This window comes from Podarcis muralis, chromosome 4 (assembly GCF_964188315.1).
Source record: "Podarcis muralis chromosome 4, rPodMur119.hap1.1, whole genome shotgun sequence".
Classification (NCBI taxonomy): Eukaryota; Metazoa; Chordata; class Lepidosauria; order Squamata; family Lacertidae; genus Podarcis; species Podarcis muralis.
Window position 1 is genome coordinate 62,100,238 of NC_135658.1, and position 16,730 is coordinate 62,116,967.

Genomic DNA, 16,730 nt, shown 5'->3' on the forward strand with positions numbered 1-16,730 from the left:
CCCTGTTCTGCATAAATGATCACATGATGTGGTGCACGCACACACACACCCATCAACCTGAAGCAACCTGAACCTGCTCTGGAGATTAAGATGAAGATCACAAGACTGGGTTGGGGGAAAGACTGCGTCCCCAGCTTTTGTGTTGGAATGAGGAAGAAAAGAAAGGAAAGGAGGTGAAATAATGAGAAGTGAAACAAAATGGAATGAAACAACGGGGAAAACCTATGAGGACATGTTCTACCCAGTTCTTGCTGCTGTGTTCTGAAGCCTTTAGCAATTTCATTCATACTCTCATCTGTACAGTCTGTATGGGAATACTATCCCAGAGCCCTGAAGACATGTTCATTCTTTTCAGCATTCATGTTATTGCATGCTCTGCAGAAGAGTACAGTCCTGCCACATACCTATGTGCAGTCATAAACTATGGTCAGATCTATACACTCAATATACATCATGGTTAGGCAAAGCGTGTTCTCCAATAAATGAGAGCACGTGTTGCGGTGTGGGCCACCAGGCCAGGCCTCTTGTTGCCAGGCAGGTTAATAGTTGTTGCCTGGCATCATGATTGGTTAACCGGGTTGCTGGGGCAAATTGTATGTTGCAAATTGGGTGGGTGGGACCATAGTCTTTAAATATTGGTGCACTCTGGTTTCTCTTTCTCTTTGCAGAGTGCATCGGATCAGGAACAATCTTCTCATTGTCTGGTTACATTTCTTTAATTCCCCCCTTCTATTTAATCCTCTCTAGTCCCTAAATTAATTTAATTCCCCCTTTTTTCCTGTTTGATTCCTTTTTTCCTGTTTGATTTCCCACCCCACCCCTTTCCCTGCCCTTTGGGAAGATTCTCCCTGTATCTGTGAGCCCTGCCTGTGCGTAATCCTCCTGGGCTTGCCTTTCCCAATAGGGAGAGAGCCCCCATTAGGGGCTTTCTTTTGCAAAGAGGTTTCCCCCATTTTTTGCCTGTTTAATTTTGGGGCCAGTTAGGGCTGTTCCCAGCTTAGCTGGAACCACTTTGTTTATAGTATCCCCAAAGGTGGCTTTATTTTGGGTGCATGCAGTGCTGCTGGCTGAGTTTTAATTTAGCCTTGGGCGGGAGCACTATATTGAGTTCCTTTAATATTGCAATGAGACAATAAAAGGCAGAGAGCAGAAGCAGGGAGGCCTTCACGGCCTGCTCGGCCTGCACATATCATTCGAGCCTAAGCCTGCTACAGTTAGCAGTACAGTAATTGTTAAGTCACTGTGACATGTGACTCACTTTCTCTATAAGAATTTATCTGTTTGTTTGCAGGTTCTCTTGTTGCTAATGTATATCTTAGGCAGACAGAGTGGAGCCAGAGGCTCTCTTTGCCTCCAGTGAGCACTCTTTGTATGCTCTTTAACTATGCTGTTTCAGAACAAGTTTATTTTCTTCAAGTTTGTTTTGCCCTGATAGTGGCAATTGCCATTTTAGAGACGAGCCATTGTGGCTTAGTGGCTAGAGTACAGGACTAGGACCAGGGAGACAGGGTTCATATCCCCACTTAGCCATTGTTATCACAAAACAAAACAAGCTGCTCCTTTTGGACTATTCTGTTGCTGGGTAGTTCGGCCCACTTGTGATATTGCTCCCAAAAAGAACTTTGGGTTTTCTTGAGGAGGTGCTTCCCTCTAAAGGGCAAACAGGGGTACCTGGACAGGTGGTGGGCTGCCTCGAGTTTGTTATCTCATTGGAAACATTTATGTCTGGCCTAACAGGTGATCTTAGGGCTTGGCCCTAGAATTTGATGGCCTCTGGCAGTGTTTCCAGCCTGAATAGCTTCCCCATGTAGTGCACAAAGCATTGGTTTCTCCAGTTCCTCACATTTAGTTTTGCAGACTATGACAGGGCCTTTGCAGATGCCTCCAGAGCTTGCCTCTCCTGCAGAGGTTGACTTGCTGATGCCCTAGGTGCCTTCTTCCAGAAGGAAGCGTCTTCGGAGGCGGCAATCCAGGAGCAGGGAGAAGGGGAGTGGGGATGATGCTTACACCTCCTTGCAGGGACGTCAAACCTGGGTCTTTAGGGATCATCCTGGATAGCTCAGCTGGTCAGTGTATGGTGCCGGTAATACCTAGGTTGCAGTATTGGTCCCTGTATGGGACAGCTGCATGTTCCCCCATCACTCTACGCGGTCACTGAGGTCCAGCACCGTGGGCCTTCTGGTGGTTCCCTCACTGTGAGAGGCCAAGTTACAGGGCACCATGTGGAGGACCTTCTCGGTAGTGGCACCCGCCATGTGGTACGCCCTCCCATCAGATGTCTACTACCAGACTTTTAGAAGACATCTAAGGCAGCCCTGTTTAGGGAAGCCTTTAATGTTTGCTGCATTACTGTATTTCAATATTTTGTTGGAAGCCACCCAGAGTGGCTGGGGAACAAATAGATGGTGAGGATGATGATGATGATATTGTGGGAGAGTGGACCAGATGATCCTCAGGGTCCCTTCCACCCCACTATTCTTTAAGTTGCAATTCACTATGGGAATGTTAGATGCAGGGCTGCCATCATCCCCTCAGCTTGCTAGGATCGCAGGGACGGGGGCATGTGTACCACTTGTGCAGCTCCACATTTCTAATAGAAATTCCCTGAGCTATAGAACTTTAAGATTGTATGCAGGAAGCTGGCCCGGCAGCAGCTTTGTTGAGACTTTTTAGGGTTTCTGGCCGGTGTTGGCCCTGCAAATTTACTCTTAATGGTGGCAATACAAGGCAGGGCATTTTGCCCAATGTGGGGGCTGGGGGCTAGCAAGTAATAACTCAGTACTTCTCGCCCATATTTCCATAAAAATATCTTCCTTGAAAGCCTGGCCTAATGGTTATTTAGATAGGCCAGTGGTTTTGTGCTTGTGGGAAGGGTTTTCCCTAGGTTTGGGATTCCTCTGGCTCTTCAGCCAGTGGCTCAGAATACAGCAACTCAAAGCCAGCCAGAGAGCTACCTGTGGTAGCTAGTAAGAAGGTTAGGAAGCAGCTTTCATTGGGATGTATGGTGGTATCCCCTTGATTCTCCTGCTATTCCTATTTTCATTTATCCCCTTCGGGGATCGTCCCTAGAAAGCCCCATATAATCCCCCATATAATTTATCGCATCTCAAAGGCACCTCAGTGAATGACTCTCTGGAATTGTTCCGCAAAATATGCATCTTTGGATCAGGCAGTTGAGCTTACCAACAAATTAGAAGAGGGCCTTGTTGGCATTATGCGATTTTGGATTGGCTGCTAGGCTGCTGCCGGTTCACCCTCAAGATTATAAGTAGTTGGGCTTAATTGTATGGTCCTTACACTTATAAGGCGATGCCAATGGGTTGCGCTACAGGCTGTGCAGCCACTCGAGTCCTTTAGCGCCTTTCTGTATTGAACATTGCGAGTCAAGACTCGTTTAACTGGGGGTACCATTATTTGGATTATCTTACCAGCTGGTTCATGTGACACCAGCCTCTGCTAAGGCTTACTGTACGCCCCTTTTATTCCCTGAGGAGCTGGGTGTTCCCAGTGGATAGGACAGTGGCTCCTACTGCCCCTTTTAACGTATTTGGGGGCTAGCTGGATACCATTGCTCATACCTCTGCTTGCTGTGGAAAAGTTGTTTGCCGTGAAGGACGTTATTCTTGTAATACTTCCTCTGATAGCAAATGTTGCTTTGTCAGATCCTATCATTGCTAGGTCAGTTTAAAAAATAATTAAAATAAAAATAAAATGGCATGCAGGGTGGTTGTTCCAGGCTGCCCCTTCCATTCCTGCTTGGCCAGGTGGGGTCTCATGGCCCAGGGTCCCTTCGTCATCCTGTACAGTGGCCTTGAGCCTGGCAGGGCAAGGCAATCACATGTGACCTAACTTTTCTTGAGTTTTCCCCATTGTAGTCTCAGCGCACATCTGGACTGAGGAGTACAGGGACCATCGGGTCTGTCTTGGTCTGATAACCAGGCAGTGTGGGTCCTGGCAAAATGGTCCTCATGCTTCGGCAGAGTCTCCGCCCCCCTTTTATGTGCTTTACAGCTGCACTGCTTAAGGTTTAATATTGCGTTTCTGCTCGCTTTATTACGGGTTCATCTAATGTTTTCACTGTCACTCCATCCCGTTTTCAGTTGGAGAGCTTCAGATCCTGGCCTCTGGATGCCCAGCTATAGCCGGATTTTCTGAAGCTCCTGTGGCGCTTTGGCAACAATTGATAATTAAGAGGAGTATTAGCTTACATTTCCCCTTCTGCTTTCAGGCCTGGACTGATTTCTTAGCATTTAGCTGGCAGTCCTCGGCCATTCAGAGGAACTTGCCTCCTTCCTCTGAGCAGGACCTGCAGTAATTGGACTACTTGCTGCAGATTGGATGCACTGTTAAAACTATCAGAATTCAGTGCACTGCAATGTCTGCTAGAGTGAAGCTTTAATTTTTCAGAGACCCTTCTAAAAGTGTGTCGTGCGCAGGGTCTCGGAAGGTTGTAAAAGGCTCCAGCCTTCACAGGACTGCAGGCAGGAAGCCGGTCAATCTTGACCTATGCAGTATCCGCAACAAGTTAAGACTTGTCTCCTGGTTCTAGATCTAGACGAGACTTCTTTCAGTATTCCATTGTAATTTTGGTGTACTGAGGGTTGGGGAAATTGTGTTGGAGCCAGCACAGGGTTGAGAGTTTGGAGGCTTATTGCCTCTGTATTTTTCCCTATCTGCTTTAGAGCTTGTCATAAGTGTCTGGAGTTCTAAGTCAAACCTAGTGGGCTGGGTTGCCATCATCGGGCTTCCAGTCACAGGTAGGTGGGCTCTTGCCCTGTTATTGGATACCAGAAATATTTGGCTTTTCGTTCCCCTGGGGGCTGGCTCGATCCTAGAAGTTGCTGGTTCTCGTGGGTTGCTCCTTCGGGATATATGCGTTCCGCTTTTGGAGTTGAGACTTGTAGTGCGCAACTCCAAAACTGACCAGCTGGGTCGGGGGGAGGTTGTCCGCCTCCCAGCGACTGGGGAGGTGGGCCCGTGCCTGGTCAAGGATGTAAGGAAGTACTCGGCCTTGAGACCTCCTGGGGACGGCCCCCTACTCATGCATGTAAATGGTCACGCTTTGGCGCGACACCAGTTCACAAAAGTCATGCGTAAGGCCATTTCTGCTTGTGGGATCTCGGCCTCTGGTTTCACCCCTCATTCCTTTTGCATAGATGCAGCGACTATGGCGGCCCATTGGGGCTTCTCAGCTGCCAGGATCAAGGATTTGGGGAGATGGAAATCGTATGCTTTCAAGGGTTAAGTGTGAAACAAAATGCTGAGTTTGGTACTTACTAACGCTTGTTTGTTTCAACCCTTGCAGATCCCACGCTGGTCCGCGTCTGGATAGTGGGACACAGCATCGTTCATTGGGCTGGCAGCGGAGCGAGGCAGTCTGCAAGGGGAGCGTGTCTCGGCCTCCCACAGCACATGCAAGTGTCATGGTTTTCCAGACGTGGAATGTCATGGGGAGAGCTTATGCCGCTGATTGGTCGCCGGCTGCTCTCAGACCTGCCCACCCTATGGCCATAGTGGCACAGCTGGGGAAAAAATGATGTGGCAACTATTATTGCCTTGCTTTGCGCACCTCAGTCCAAAAGGGATTTGGAGGCATTGGCAGCCTTATTACCTTCAGTGAGAATAATTTTGTCTCACCTGTTGCAGAGGCAAACCTGGCGCGGTGTTTCCCGCCCGGAGGCCGCTGAAAGGGCCAGGAAGCGCATTAACTCTGCTGTTTGCGTGAAGGTATTGGAGCTGGGTGGTTTGGTGATTTCGCACCCAGACATTAATTTTAAGGCTGAGGCCCTTTGCCGGGCAGATGGAGTGCACCCCTCCGATTTGGGGAATGATGTTTGGCTGGATGCGGTGGCTACAAAATTGGGTTCATGGTTGGGTTTGTGAGTGGTTGGCGGCGAGCGTTAGAGCTCGTGTGGCGGTTAGGCATTGGTTATAATATGCTGGTGGTGGAGGGGTCAGCTGGGTCTGCCCCTCCTATTGCGCTGAAGGGAATTCCGTTAAAGGAATCCTGGGGCTTGCCATGATTTCGTCCAATCCCTGTTATGGGACCAGGGCCGCCCAATCCCTGTTATGGGAATCCTTGTTATAGGACCGGGCAGGCAAGCTTGCGGGGAGCAGCTGGGGTGAGCGGCGTGGGTCCGACGCTTAGCTCAAATGACCCCCAGGTCTGACTTTCTCTTCTACTGGCTACCGATCGGACCTCGGGATGTCAGTTCTGTCCCAGGCGGGGGGACAGATAGTCATAACCAATGTCTAAACAACCACTCACTGATTTTGTATTTTAATAAAGTTGTGGCCAAAATAGTGCCCAAAAACCAAAACTAAAATTACGTGTTATGTGTGAAGTTATTTGAGGGGTGGCCTGGGGACCTACACACGCAAAGCGTGTTCTCCAATAAATGAGAGCACGTGTTGCGGTGTGGGCCACCAGGCCAGGCCTCTTGTTGCCAGGCAGGTTAATAGTTGTTGCCTGGCATCATGATTGGTTAACCGGGTTGCTGGGGCAAATTGTATGTTGCAAATTGGGTGGGTGGGACCATAGTCTTTAAATATTGGTGCACTCTGGTTTCTCTTTCTCTTTGCAGAGTGCATCGGATCGCCCGCCCGCCCTCTTTCCGGTTGACCTTGCTTTGCCTGTCATGGGGTCGTCTGCTTTGGAGCAGGGGCCTAGTAGGAATTTTGCCATTTGGTGATTGGCTGTGCCATTTGGTTTTTGCCTACTACTCTGCAATTCGTCACAACTTGTAAGGTTGCGGTTAGGCATTGGTTATAATATGCTGGTGGTGGAGGGGTCAGCTGGGTCTGCCCCTCCTATTGCGCTGAAGGGAATTCCGTTAAAGGAATCCTGGGGCTTGCCATGATTTCGTCCAATCCCTGTTATGGGACCAGGGCCGCCCAATCCCTGTTATGGGAATCCTTGTTATAGGACCGGGCAGGCAAGCTTGCGGGGAGCAGCTGGGGTGAGCGGCGTGGGTCCGACGCTTAGCTCAAATGACCCCCAGGTCTGACTTTCTCTTCTACTGGCTACCGATCGGACCTCGGGATGTCAGTTCTGTCCCAGGCGGGGGGACAGATAGTCATAACCAATGTCTAAACAACCACTCACTGATTTTGTATTTTAATAAAGTTGTGGCCAAAATAGTGCCCAAAAACCAAAACTAAAATTACGTGTTATGTGTGAAGTTATTTGAGGGGTGGCCTGGGGACCTACACACGCAAACTAAGGCCCGGGGACCTGGGCCCAGTTCCGGCCCAGTCGCCTTCTAAATCTGGCCCATGGGCGGTCTGGGAATCAGTGTGTTTTTACATGAGTAGAATGTGTGCTTTTATTTAATATGCATCTCTGGGTTATTTGTGGGGCATAGGAATTCGTTTTTTTTTTTAAAAAATAGTCTGGCCCCTCACAAGGTCTGAGGGACAGTGGACTGGCCCCCTACTGAAAAAGTTTGCTGACCCCTGGTATACATTGCTCTTGTGAATGGGTTTTGCTATCTGCGGGTTTGGTATGAGTCACTCAGCAGGTGAAAAGGTGTAATTTCCTATGCCTAAATTCGATGCACACACTCTCCATATCCTGTTAAGCAAGCTTCATGAATTTCTTGATGTGTGCTGCTTGCAGCAACCAATTTATGCATCATTAGATTTTGCAATAATTGGTTTGTATGGCTTTCTTTCCAACAAGAAAAGCAATTTTCCTAGCATCACATTTTATGTAAGTGTGCTATTAGTCATATGCCCCAGCCAGTATATTTGACTTGTTTGTTGTCTAATGTTTCAGGTGAAGACTATTTAAGATTTATTTTGTAATTTTCAGCATGCCAATGTAAAACATATAGGTTTTGCCTATCTTTTGCCATCAGGTTAGAATAAATTGCTTCTTGATGCAAAATGGATGTCAAGTGTTGAAACTTTCCCATGACTGATGAGCCAAGGGCCATATATACCACCTTCCTCCTCTTCTTTTTGATGTCACTTTTCTGCCTAGGGTTTGCATTCCATATATTATTGTGGATTTTGCTTCCCAATTTGTCCTGCTTTCATGTCACTATTGTGACATGGAGGAATGCACAAATAGTTATCAATTATATGAGAACATTATTTACTCTGTTTTCCCTCAAAACAAATAAATAAAGAAACAATAAATTCTTGTATTGCAGCGGGTTGGACTAGATGGCTCTCATGGTGCCCTCCATACATTATTGGACTACAGTTCTCATCATCCCTGACAGTTGATCATGCTGATGGGAAATGTAGTCCAGCAGCACCACGAGGGCATCCCATTGGCTACCCCCAGGGCATTGGTTCTGGATGTACGTAGCTACTATGACCAACTGGCTGTTTCATAACTGGAAATTGACATGAGACACATGTATTCCATAGTATTGACCAAAGGAAGAACAATATAGTGCTTGTATACCACATAAATCTGATACAGGTATGTAATGCATTTATTTTGCTGGTCAATTTTGAAACATTCAGGGTTGTTGTTTTTTATCAGGAACCTAAAAACTTCCAACTCCACTGAGTGCAAAATACAGAATTAAAGGATCTTGAGCCAAGGATTATGTTTTGAGTGACAGAATAGAATGGTACCCACAGTCCTCCCACATAAAAAAAATCTACTCCAGATTATCTCGTGTTTTCACTTCAGCAGTGTAATTTTTTTGGCAAGGGAGTCATTTTGTTGTTTGAAAAACTGGAAATCAGAAATCCTAGTTCATCTACTGTCAATCACCCAGAGATCTACCAATAGTCTTAAGTTTACCTTCTATAACCCTTGGTCTAGGGCAGGCCGCAAGATGAAGCAAGGAGAATGTCATATCGGTCAATTGCCCTCAACTACCTTAACCTTAAAGGGCTGTTGGGAGGATAAAAACAGGGCGAGGAAGAACCATACATGCTGCCCTGTGGTCTTCGAAGGAAGGGATTGGATAAAAATGAAATAAATAAATTGATAGCGCAGTCCTATGTATGACTGCTCAGAGGTTCAATTGGACTTAATCCCGGGCAGATGTGTAAAGGATTACAGACCAAGGTTCTATTGTCAGGTATTGGGAAGACTGATGAATATTATCTGTAGCAGAAAAGGCTATGGTTTCAGCAACAGTGAAATGAAATAGTTTATGCTTGCTTTTAAAACAAACCTCATTGTTTCATTTTCTTCTGTTCACCACGAGATGTCACTCTTCTACCAATATAGCATCATGCTGCAGGCCATTTTACAATCATGACCTTTTCTGGTATTTTTAATAGCTTTTTTCAGAGCATATGTATATGGATTATATAGGTTTAGTTGCAATAGAAATGGAGATGATGGCAAAACTGTCAAGGACCAAATCAAAAGGATGTCTTTGTGATATTCATAATAAGCCAGAGGAGACCGACAAGCTGTCTATTTTGATCTCTCTTTGTGTGAAGGCATACAGTACAATCATACCTAAGACATTTGGTTCTCTCACATTTCCATCCCTTTGGCTCTTTCTTCCTGGATTAAATATAGCTCGAAGAAAGCCCTCTCTTTTCAGAAAAAATGTCATTTGTGGGCACCATATTTATTGGCTTCTTCTGTTTCAGATGACAATGAATGTCTTGTCCTTTCTCCAACATCATGAATGACATTATGTTGTTATTATGATGTACTTTCAAATGTGACAGTGCTGTGACCTTGAAGTTCCCATGTTGTTCACCTTGGCATTACCGAATGAATGGTGCACTTTTTATTAATCAGAGTTAAGGACAAGACAAAATGAACCACCATGCGAAGGCTTTGCATGACATAAACACCTACTAGTTGGATGCCATTCCTGTTTAATTCAATGTCACTGAGTTCTTGTCCATAAACAGCCACAAACGATTGTTTTCTATGGTGTGGGGTAAGTTTGAGCTGCTGTGCTCGCTTAACTGTAATTAGGGGGTGATGAATGTAAAGACCTGTGAGAGCATGCGCCACTTACATGTTCAGTCTGCTGCTGAAAAAGTAAACCTATGTGCTGGGGCCATTGGTGAACTGGAATTTTCTTCAAATAAATAGTTTTATTATATTTACAGGGCTGGCCCTACCTAGAGGCAGAGTGAGGCAGTCACCTCAGACGGCAAATGCTGAGAAGTAGGGAATAGGCAGAGCTGTGTGTCACATGTCTGCTTTGTGCCTTTTAAAGTAGCCTGTTGTGCTCAGGTGCAGTGGAGGAAGTGTCAAAGAAAGATTCAGTTGCCCGCCTGATAAATCTTTGTATGTGATATGGGGTATGTGGGAGTTCAGTGGCGTAGCGTGGGTTGTCAGCACCCGGGGCAAGGCAAGTAATTTGCGCCCCCTAACCCGTGGATTTGCGCCCCCTAACCTGTGTTTGCCCTAACCCCAGATGTTGCGCCCGGTGCGGCCGGCCCCCCCTGCACCCCCCACGCTACGCCACTGTGGGAGTTACCATCTTATCCTTCATCTCAGGCAGGTAGAAAATGTCCTGGGTAAATAGGACCAGGTGTATAGGGACTTGGATCTCCTCATAAATACTGTTTTTTCTGTGTGTGCATCTCTAGGAGATTTTAGATTATTTTATCCCCTAGGGAAAAAATAAGGAGGAAATGATCAGGAAGGAAATAACTCTGAGAGGATGGGAGGATAGGGTAACTTCAGGAGATGTTTGTTTGCTTATTTATTCCATTTAAACCTGGCTTTCCATAAATATTGCCTGAGGCATCTACATAAAATGAATTTGGTGACCATATCCAGATCCTAGACCACAGGTTGCTCTCATGTTCCCATTTTTATCTCTCAGAATTCTGGGGTTGAATCATAGTCAATGTTGGTTTTAAGCACTGACTTAATCACCTGGACGCATTGGAAATAGGCTGCCTAAAGGTCTGTTTTGAATCCCTCCAACAAGTATTCAGAGATACAAACATCGTTCATAACCAACCTCAGAGACCCAGGGAGGCATAAGCCAAAAGTAAAAATCTCAGGTAACCAATCTGAACAGGTTCTACTAGAAATGACAGAACTGTTTTTAACATGTGAAAATGAATCTTCATACCCTTGGAGGGGGGAAAAACAGGAGAAATGAAGGAAGGAAAAATTATTAATCAAGCCTGGAATTAGAACAAGTCATGGGGTACAGGATCAGGAGGACTAAGTGTGCATGCACTGATCTCCTATTTAAAGAAACTACAAATAACTGACAGTTGCTATGCAGAGTTGCTGTAGCACACAGCTATAGCAACCACCTTTGGAGAGGTAGAAAGTGCTTTTGAAGACAGAGATGCAGGCATACATCCACATCCATATTGCTCCTCTGTTCAAGAGAGTTTTGAAGAAGAACCACAAGGAAGCCAGGCACTGATTGGAAGCATGCAGTGTCCTTCCACCATTAAGGCATTCCAGCGTGCTGTGTACTGAGGTGGCTGCTTCCTAAGGATCACCCCAGGAGTTAGGTTGAGCAAAGCAGTTTTCATTGCGGCAGATTTTCAAAAGGGCAAATAAAAACTTCTCTGTTATCCGAAGTCTTTAAATACCATGTTTGTCCTTGAAAAGCTATTACTTAGCCCTCTAGCCATAACAGTGGCTTTTAGTGGTGAAGGATGGTGTGAAGCCGGGAAGAGTGTTGGGCAGATAAATTACATCAAAACTTCTGCAGTGCTGAAACATGGGCGGTGTTCATGAGAGATGGAGGATAGTGTGACTTGATGTCCATTATCACTTCAATACTGTACCACATTTGTCAGAGAAATATAGTATTCTTGTTTGACATTATGTGAAAGACAAATTCCTCATAAAGGGCAGAGAGTAAGCAGCAGAAACAAGATAGTTCCATGGGGCCTAGTGTCCTGCCTGAGCCACTAAATAATTCTTCACACACAATATTTTTGGGGCGGGACAGGGCAGTGAAAATGTTACGAATGCTGACTGAGGAAGCCCAACCATCTTTTTATTAGAGAAATTACAGGTAAGTGGTCCAGCAAGAGCAGCAGGTGTCATTTACCTCTCTGCCCTGTGGCCTTGAAAACCCTTCGTCATTAGGTTGACCCACTCTGGGCCAACCCGGGCACCACCCACTCCAAATTTGTTGGGGGTGGGACTACAGTTTAATAAGCTGTGGTTTTTTTGTTTTTTTTTAGGAACCCTAATTAAATGTTCTGGCAGTAGGCGTGTGTGTGTGTGGGGGGGAGATGTTACATCTCTTTGCTTTCACTCTGCACCAAGAGCAGGGGCAGGTCAAGTCTGTACCACACAGGATCAATGACTCCGCTGAGTGAGCCATCAATCTTGCATGCTGATGCTTCAGGCATGGGCATCAGGTAGGAATGAGAGTCAGGCAGCTCTTTCCTTATGGGAAGACACAGCTGGTGGTCAGGTGTTTTCCTACCTGATGTTTCTCTTTCCTCCCTGTAGCCTCTTCCCTGACAGCCACAGATAGCTCTTGGCAGTGCTATTTTTCTAGAAAAAAGGATGCTGGAACTCACCATGAATGCCTACCTTGTTCTCTTAGAATGCTAATAGCGCCCAGCTGAGAGGTGCTGGAATTGAGTTCTAGTGAGTTCTGGCTGAAAAAAAGCACGGGCTCTTGGTCATTCAACCCATTCAACCCTTAAGCAATGTGTGTGTATCTGTAACTAACATGTCCGATGCCTGAATACCTTTGAATATGCCCAATTTGACTTGGGTCTTGTCCAGATGTGGGGCACAGCACTAGTATTTACCCCTTCTCACATCTGCAAAAATATATTATATTAATATTTTATCAACCAAACTGGTTCATTTAAATGATATATCCTTTCAGAAGCCCAGAGTGGTATTTTAGGCACACAGCAGCTTCATTGAATTGGCAAGGGCATTGTCATGGAAGCCTTAATGGGCAGTCTGTCCAGTAAGCAATGTATGGACATTTAGAGCTTTCCTCCCCCATAGGTAACTCCTGCGCAGTTCCACTAATGATTAACCAATTCCACACCATCATCCTGCACACTTCATAGCTGCATGTGGGAAACTGGGCATTATGGGGTAGACAGAGAATGGTGGTGGGGATTTGAAGCTGGCTATCCCACACTCAGACCCAATAACTTTGTCAGGGCACCACACTGGCTTTACTATTTGTAACTACTATATTAGTTAACATTTTGATATCCTATGGAAGCTAGCCTATAGGGTAAGTCTACGCAGTATACAAGGATGGGAACAATTGTTGTACACAGTTTTCCCAAGGGAAAAAAGTCGAAGGGCTTCCCTATACAGCAATCTAAGTCATCTTTTTATTTGTATTGCTTCTAAAATGAAATTCTTCTGAGGGCAATTGACATATTGACACTGTTAATATATGTGCTTCCAAGTAATGGGAGGCAATGTAATTAACTATGTTGAAGAGAAAATGTGAAATAACTGGAAAAGGAGCAAGCTTATTCTGTTTCTGAAAAGAAGGTGACATCCATACTCCTCTGACAGGCTTTATAAAAACGGAGCAAACTTTTCAACCTCTGTGCTGTACATTTGATACCGGCTTCCTTCAGAGGCAGTTGTTTGTTTAATAAGTTACAAGTGGGGGCCCGGTAAAGACCAACTTAACTTTTGCCTTGGTCAGGGTCAGAGCTACTTTTGAGTACATCTGATACTGGTTCTCACTTCAGCCCAAGTAGACTTTTGCACAATATTGTGTGGGTGGGTGTATACAAAGTACAAACACACACACACACACACACACACACACACACACACACACCCTGTATGACAGTTAATTCTTGTTGAAAGCAGAACTTGCAAGGAATATACTTTAGAATAATGAGGAAATTCTAAGTCACAAAATTCTTTGTACCATTAGTTCTTAAGAGAAATATTTGAAACTCTGTTTCTTAAAATCTGTATTTCATTCACTATATTATTCTGTATTATACACCTCCAACTGTGTTATTTCAGATTTATTAATATGTTTATTTTCTGCTTTCCATAACAAACAAAAAAATCTTAAGGTGATTTACAACGCCGAAGCACAACACAATAAAATAATACTTTACAACAGGGGTGGGGAACCTGTTTGGTCTTGTGGCCCAATCTTTATCTCACCCGTCCCAGTGAGCCAACTTTGACAGTCGGGTTTTCTTAATGTTTTTGTGTTTTTAATTGATTTTTGTTTGTATTTTATTCTGGAATACATTTTGGGGTCTAGTACAGATCAAAATGCAGGATAGAAGTAGAATAAAATAAAATAATTATTTAAACAATGTGCAAAATATTAGTGGACTATCTCTTAAGGAAATTCCCCTTGGGCCATTTCTATCTCACATCATCTACAAAGGGGGCTTCCAAGATTTCGCTGAGCCATGACTGAGATGGTGTACCAACACAGTCATGCACACATACAAAATGAATAATTGAGACTGAGAGAGAAAGCACCATGGTCACATAGTTCTCATTTGTATTCTTGGCACAGAAGTGGCCAACACCTCAAAACAACTTCTAACAAGTAACTAGGTGCTTCACATCAGGAGTGAGTGGCAGGGTAGGCTGTTTTGCATTGGAAAATGATACATTTCCCGCAACTTTCTGGCGTGCTCAAACCAACAAAGCAGGGAAGTATCTCTGAATGGGTGTGTAGTAAACTCTCATTTAGAGTGCTTTGAACAGAAAATGATACAGATTAAAAAATGAGAATCCCAAGAAAAACAACAATATAACCATACACAAATTCTGCATCTTCCCAGAGCACTCAAACAGAAAAGCAAAAAGCACTTCAAGAGGTGTGCACAGTAGATGCTAGTAGGCACCTTCAGAGTGCTTTGAAGAGAAAATGATATGGATGAAAAAAAGAAAAAAAGGACAGGAGAAAGAAAAATGCATGTACAAAGTTGACAGCTTTTGAAAGCCAAAGGAAAATTAGTCTTCTTCTGAACAAATACCCCCTTCCCTACCCCATCTCTTCCACAATCATACAAGGACCAAATGTCTCCACATAACTTGTCTCCAATAATCATTGTATTCCACAAGGAGTATCTCTCTGGGTTGACACAGAGAATGATGAATAGCAACCTTTTTTCAGGTTATGTATCTTGTCAGTTTAGGATTTCTAGGGTGTACCTAGGATATAAGTGGGGCGCAGTCCAGAGAGAATGATCTTAAGGCACATAATGCAGTTCTACCAGTACGTAAAAGCTAAGCTGCTCAGGCCACATACACTGTCTATCTCAGAAGCCTTCTGCAATTTTGTTTATTTTAAGGGAGCTTTCACACATTTCCTCATGACTTTGGGTATCAGTATAGTGTTGCCATATTTCATAAAGTGAAAATCCAAACACAAACAAATTGTTGACCTTTTCTAAGAAAATTCCCAAGATTGTTGAGCCATTTGGGGGAAATAACCCAAGTAGTTGAGCTTTTTTTAGGGGGGGGGGACACAAAAAGTCCCCAGGTTTTTTGGTTATGTTGCTGAAAATCCAGGATAAACAGTCACTTTGCACGCCCCCCACATCAATTTATATCCCAGTACTGGCAACCCTATATCAGTATTCACACCCAGGTGAAAAGAACTGGGCTGAAACAAACATCATATTGGCATACTTTTACTCTTGTTTATTTTTCTTCATTTTCTCCACCATTTTTCTTTCATCTTCAGGTGATGATACAAAATGGATCTGTTTATATGAATGTATGTTTATTATCATGGCTAAACAGCCAGCATAATCTGCTATATGATATTTATGATATTTATCCCTTCTACCGTGATGCAATTCCCTCCCAAATCTTCTTGCCATGAGTACCACTATTATCTCTGTGTTCTGCCGTGTAATCAGACTCCCACTACATGTCTGCTTCCTTTCCCACAAATAGGCTTCCGTGTCCCTTATTCTCAAAAGTCAAACCCTGAACCAAACGTTTCCTTTCTATCCTTTGTCCCTGAACTTCTTGTGTTCTGCTTCTTGCAGCTGCCTCAACTTTCCATCCATTAACTCCAGTCTTGACCCTCTCTAAGTTGGCTTTTGCCCTCAGCACTTAACCCAATATGCCTCTGCCAAAAGCACTGTTTGTCTTCAACTGTTAAGCTGAAAATTCTCAGCTCATCCTCATCCTCCTTGACCTCTCTGCTGCCTTTGATCCACCAGATCACCCTCTCTTACTTGACTCCTTTTATTCCCTAGGAGGTTTCATGATGCTGTCCCCAGCCAGTTCTTTCCCTACCTAATAGCGTTTTTGGTGTAGCAAGGTACTGGAACTCACCAGCACTCCTCACTCCGGGTTGTGGTGGGGACTGGGTTGGACTGGCTGCAAATACAGTGGTACCTCGGTTTACATACGCTTCAGGTTACAGACTCCACCAACCCAGAAATATTACCTCGGGTTAAGAACTTTGCTTCAGGATGAGAGCAGAAATTGTGCTCTGGTGGCGCGGCAGCATCAGGAGGCCCCATTAGCTAAAGTGGTGCTTCAGGTTAAGTACAGTTTCAGGTTAAGAACAGACCTCTGGAACGAATTAAGTACTTAACCAGAGGTACCACTGTACTGGAATTCACTGGTGGTGTTATGCACAAGACTGTCCTTCCTTGGAGGTTTTTAAGCAGAGGTTGGATGGTCATCTGTCATGTGTGATCTACAATTATGATAGGTACTGTATACTCCCCACTTGACCAGACAGCCAACTAGAGCATGGGTAGGCAAACTACGGCCCGGGGTCCAGATCTGGCCCAATCACCTTCTAAATCCGGCCTGCAGATGGTCTGGGAATCAGCGTGTTTTTACATGAGTGGAATGTGTCCTT